Here is a 6,481-nt window from a genome sequence, read left to right as displayed (position 1 = left end):
TCAGAGGTGTCAAGTATATGCAGGCCTGAGGGCCCTGGCCTCCCTTGGGAAGAGGGCTGTTGCCCGAAATGCATAAAGCTTTCCACATGTCCATCATTTTAGCACCCCCCTTCCCCAGCAAAAATAAGAGCCTATGTATGGGATGGTTTGGATAGGGATGATCCTGCCTCAGGGAAGGGGTTGGACTAGATGACCTCTGGAGGTCCTTTCAACCTTACTTCTATATCATTCTATGATAACAGGAAAGAGTATTAATGTTGGCAAATGGAAAGAACTGTTTTAGTCCTGCCAAACAGCAAAAGAGGTCATCATAAAATCTGAAGATGCTACTCCACTCATGTCATTGCTTTGAAAAGCTAATGGTGGTTTTAGTGCAATGAAAACTGCATAGTACCCAAGCGGGTCAGGAGTCCCTTTTGAAGCAGTAGCTGTGAAACTACCAGTAGCCATCAAATCCACAGCTGCTGTTAATATGTTTGTTACATACAGAGCAGGGGCTGGATGCCTGGGACGTCCAAAATGCAAATTCTGCTTCTTTGTTGAGCTCTGTAGTTGCTCTGGAAAGTGGGGACACCACAATGACCTCTGAAGTGACAGTAAGAACTTCCTGTCAGAGAAGAAAAAAAAATCCAGAATTTTACAAAGATTGAGGAGCTCACTGTTCAGAATGGTGACTCAGACAATACAGATGCCACAGAAAGCCAGAAATTCTTGGAGACAGCTGAATCCATCCCACATGAACTCAGAGACAACCCACTGAGAAGGGTGTACTAATGCTTGCCTTGATTGCTTTGTCATGGGTTCCCCTTCATTCCTTATTCAAAACAGCAGTTGAATGCACATTGGCAAAGAAAAAAGGAACTTATTTCTATATTGGCAATCAGCGCTGGCAGTAATAAAGGAAAAAAATGCAAGTAACCCAAAAATATTCTGAAATGCATATTTTTGGCTCACAGGCAGATTGAATTCTAGCAATATAAGTGCACTGCAGACAGAAAAATAAATATGCTGAAACCAACACCTGAGAATTCAAATAAAATACATGGAAAATTTAAAATAATCCTTGTAACAATCCAGTAACTGGTGATTCAGACTACATGATTCTGATGAATAAAATTATAAAGTAAATATGGAATGTACACATAAAAAATGCTGTTCTTGGTTTTCCTAGCTGAGAATCCAAAAACAAATTGCTGGTGTGTTGTGCTTAGATTCAGTGGCAGAAAGAAATATAGATGATTTGCCACTGGCTCATGGGACTTACTTCTGAATTCTCCTGCCAAGCTAGACAGCATTAGCCATCTTTCTCTGCTTTCAGAGTTTCAGGTTGATCTTTGCCTGGATATCTCTTGTATCTTCTAGCATGATATCTGTATGGTTTCCATGCCTGTTTTGTCCTTCTGTTTCTAGAAAGGGCAGTTTTGTTTCTCCTGCCCCAGTAGGACAGGGGGACACACCACTCTGCAAATAGTTTTGAGAATCTTAACCACTTGAAGAGGCTGCAGCACGTGGCCCAAGTATCTTCGAACTGCCTTGACAGTCCTACATGTCTGAACAAGCTAGTACAACATGAGGCAGCTCATAAAAAGAGAGAGAGTGGGATGCTGAGGAGACAACACAGGACAATGTCAAGAGAGCTAGTGAACACTGCCCAGAGCCTTCTGTTTGATGCATGCATGTGTGAGGACCAGGAATATCCCCACCATTGTCTACTGTTAAGCTTCTAGCTTCTGGATTGATTAATGCCAAATGTCAGGAGGAGATCGAAAAAGGAGTCCTGGACACCTGAAGATATGTATGAAGTAGGCAATGATAAACGGGTACAGAGGGGTGTAAACTGAAATTAACTTGAAAGTTTTGGTAGAGTCAGGATGTCAATATTCGAGAAAAGCCATATGTTCCTCTTGCACTGATGCACTAGGGAAGCTTGTGAGCCATTCCACACAAATGTCAATAGTGACAGCTCTGATGGTGGTGTTGATTAACCCATGAAAAAGACACAGCCTGGGCACTCACTATGCAAGTTACTCCAGCTTTCCCCACTAGTGTGTATTAACCGTATGGAGATGAAAGGGATAGTTCAGTCTCCATATCCATTCAGACCTTTGCCCCTTAGTATTTTCCTTAGTTGCTAGAACCCTGTATCTGAATGCAGTTATCCATATTGACTTTGATGACATATCAGTTGAGTCTCATTAACTCCAATCCAGCAGTTTGTAAGAGTTTTTGAGTCGCACGTTTTTTTTTGTTTTGTGGCAGTAGTTCAAGTTTTAATTAAAGTATTGTTCCTGACTTGAGTCCTGTCCACACACAAACCCTGTTAACTTGTATATGATAGTACCGCTAGCTCAGATTGGCTGTTCCATCAGGGGACAGGAAACCACTCAAGTTGGCACAGCTTTGTGTGACTGATTCAGTCACTATATGCAGTCATCCAATCATCCTGTGCTGCTTGGTACCATTATGTAGTGTGATTAACTCTACCATAGAGATGGCCAGCATAAGGCATGTTTAATTGATGTGTTACCTGTCTTGCGGTAAAAACCTGGTGTAGACGTGGCACTGTAGGTTTTTGCCACAAGTTATGGTTAGTGTTAGCTTTAGGACAGGTTTCCCCCCCCCCTTTATGCTGTACATGCATTCCTGTAAAACAGCTCATAACTCAAATTCGCATAAAGGGAACCCACTTTACAATGTAGCAAATAGGGATACGTTCCAAAACCTCAACTATACTGACCAACCAGAGTCATTTCTACCACTTTTACAAGACAATTTTTGTACTCACCAATAGCGGACAGTACACACAAGCACAGGGCATTATCATAATGGGGATGACAACTACAGGCGTGTCTCAGACAATGAGCAAGGAGCACAGATCCATACGGAGACTGTTTTGATGCACATCACACCCACAATGCACCACACAAAGCAGCTGACTGTAGGCTTCTACCCCACCTATTGCATAAGAATTAATTTACCTTGCATATAACAATTTTTTGGTATAAAAAGGGTCATGGCATAAGAGTGCAGTTATCCATATTGACTTTGATGACATATCAGTTGAGTCTCATTAACTCCAATCCAGCAGTTTGTAAGAGTTTTTGAGTCGCACGTTTTTTTTTGTTTTGTGGCAGTAGTTCAAGTTTTAATTAAAGTATTGTTCCTGACTTGAGTCCTGTCCACACACAAACCCTGTTAACTTGTATATGATAGTACCGCTAGCTCAGATTGGCTGTTCCATCAGGGGACAGGAAACCACTCAAGTTGGCACAGCTTTGTGTGACTGATTCAGTCACTATATGCAGTCATCCAATCATCCTGTGCTGCTTGGTACCATTATGTAGTGTGATTAACTCTACCATAGAGATGGCCAGCATAAGGCATGTTTAATTGATGTGTTACCTGTCTTGCGGTAAAAACCTGGTGTAGACGTGGCACTGTAGGTTTTTGCCACAAGTTATGGTTAGTGTTAGCTTTAGGACAGGTTTCCCCCCCCCCTTTATGCTGTACATGCATTCCTGTAAAACAGCTCATAACTCAAATTCGCATAAAGGGAACCCACTTTACAATGTAGCAAATAGGGATACGTTCCAAAACCTCAACTATACTGACCAACCAGAGTCATTTCTACCACTTTTACAAGACAATTTTTGTACTCACCAATAGCGGACAGTACACACAAGCACAGGGCATTATCATAATGGGGATGACAACTACAGGCGTGTCTCAGACAATGAGCAAGGAGCACAGATCCATACGGAGACTGTTTTGATGCACATCACACCCACAATGCACCACACAAAGCAGCTGACTGTAGGCTTCTACCCCACCTATTGCATAAGAATTAATTTACCTTGCATATAACAATTTTTTGGTATAAAAAGGGTCATGGCATAAGAGTGAATTCACACATACAGAACCCGCATAAAGAAAGGGAAGCCTGTACAGCTGACCTTGCAGCAAAAATTTCATATTTCATTAGGATTTTCCAGCATGCGGTCACTGTCCCATTAAAAAAAGCCCACCAAACCTTCAAACCATACCCTTCTTGCTGTGAGGTAAAAAAAAAACACCTAGGGACCCAGGAATCCAGTAGGGAAACATAACAGGAATAATTAACCATAGATTAACGTTGTAGGCTTTTTGTCATTATTTAACAATAATAATATTAAAACATTGGAAGGAAATATTTGTTGACTTTATTTATGGTTGTCTAGACTCTGAGTCAAGACAAGGTCTTCACCTGCTCACATGGACTAGTAAACAAGAGTAAACAAATGCATACTGCTAAGTAGCTCTGAACTTGGCTCCCAGGACTGAAAATGAAAACATAACCCCACAATTAGATTGATCTTGTTCTGTCCCAGATTGCTAAATAAAAGTGTCTGAGATTCTTGGAAGACCTTCTCCTGTAGGAGTTAGTCTATTGAATTTAGTGGAAATACTCCAGATTTATAGCTCTGAGATTAGAATTTGCCTCTTTCTTCTTATAATGAAAGTGAACTTTGGCCCACAAACAGCTTTTAAAAGGGCAATAAGGCTTTGGAGGGTAGGCAGAGAGAGGAAAGAACCCAAATATTCCAGGGAAAAATAAGAGACAAAAATAATCACCAGTAAATATATTGGATCATAAAAGCAATTCAGTTGAATACGTCTTGTTCTTAGAATCAATTTAATTAGTTGGCACATTTAAAATAAAGAAAAACTGGTCCCTGAAACCATTACCTTAATTTATCTTCTCCTTCCTTTGGGACATATTTTACAAATAAAATGGCATGTTGCACATTCCAATTCCAAATTGATATTTCTTTCTCCTCCTCTCTCTCAAAACCAAAATTCCAGTCTTCTGTTTCACAGTTTCATAGAAATATTTAACTTAAAATCCAATTTATCCTGATCCTTCATTAGTTCTTTTATGTGGAGTCCTGATTCTTTTACCTGAGGACTGAGAGAGAGAACACTAAATGATGAATGTGAGTAGCAGTGGTCTCCCTGGCAGAACAGGCTAAAACAGTAAGCTTACAATTTGAACTGGCTTTTTCAGCCAAGTGAAGCTCTCTGGCAAATTGCTCACTGCAGATGTAGTTGTATTGACAGTAATGATATTTATATTGTGAAATGACAGAAAATGTGTTTGGTACTTTATGATTTTTTTCCCTTTGGTTCAGAGTTCTTTTTGCACCTTTCACATATGATGGAAAAATACAAATTAACTTCTCAAAAGAATTAGAGCAGCAGTAGCATTTGATGGCTCAGTAACAAGGTTTTTCATTCCTGGATCTTGCTATTAAAATTTTTTATACAAAGGTCTCCTGCTTAGGGCAAATAAATTCCATATTTCTCATTACTTACTTTTTATTTCAAGGGCTGGAAGCTGTCATACTGTGGGATTGAAGTGGGGGGTTATTTATTATATCTAATAATATGACTTTTTCACTGAAATGATAAGAATCTCACCAGCTGATACCATTTCATTTTGTATTCCCAGATATGTACATCTTCAGCAAAACTTTTCAAAAAGAGGGGGAAGTAAATTATTATAATCCTCATTTTATAGACAGGGGAGTGAGACACAGCAGTGATAGTCATTTGGAGTTTTTTTGGCTTGACTTATGTGGATCTTGCTCTATTGTGGATCTAGCCTGATTTTTATAGTGGAGAGAAAATTCAAGGTCTTGAGGCCCATTTTGAAGGGTAGATATGATGTCTACAGGATTTCTGCTTTATGTAACATCGGCCACTGACAGACGTTCAATTACAGGCCCAATGCGATCTGGTCCATGATCCCAACGATCGTGATTCCTGGCAAGACACGCCTGCCTGGCAGGAGGTATGGTAGTGGGGTTGGGGATCAGATCTCTATCAGGGGTGCCTGGGATCATGATCTTGGGCTGTCCCTGCACTGGCAGGTGGTGTTCCCATGGCTGAGAGTGCCAGTCACCTGGCTCCTGCGGCTGGGAGCCCCAATCAGCTGACAGGTACTCGCAGCTTTGGGAGGCAACAGAGCCTTCAAAACTTAAGTGCTGGCCATATGTTCAGTTTATAGCATGATGGGAACCAGTCACAAAATTATTACATATTTTTTGTGTAATAATTTTGTGGCTTATTCCCTGTTCTATCATGCCATTAATTGAATGAATGTGTGGCCCAGTTACTACTTAAGATGTGATTAACTGGTTAATTATGTTTTAAGTATAATATCTTCCATGGACCATATTTTCAAACATCTAGGCAAGGACAAGCAACTAATATAACTCAGAATTTCTGCATCCAAGGTCATGGCATTAGTGCAGTGAGAGAAAAAGTTTTCACCCTTGTGACGGCGACGGGCTGCCGTCATGGGTGCAGGCGGAGGACAGGCAGGATAGGGGGGCAACAACACCCCCTCAAGAAAGCCACGGTCTGGGCTACTCACCCCCGGGAGGGACGGCGGCGTTGGAGCTGGGACCGCAGCAGCAGACGCGGCCCGCACTACGCTGGG

Source organism: Alligator sinensis, unplaced genomic scaffold (assembly GCF_000455745.1).
Source record: "Alligator sinensis unplaced genomic scaffold, ASM45574v1 scaffold600_1, whole genome shotgun sequence".
Lineage (NCBI taxonomy): Eukaryota > Metazoa > Chordata > Crocodylia > Alligatoridae > Alligator > Alligator sinensis.
Note: the sequence above shows the minus strand (reverse complement) of the source record.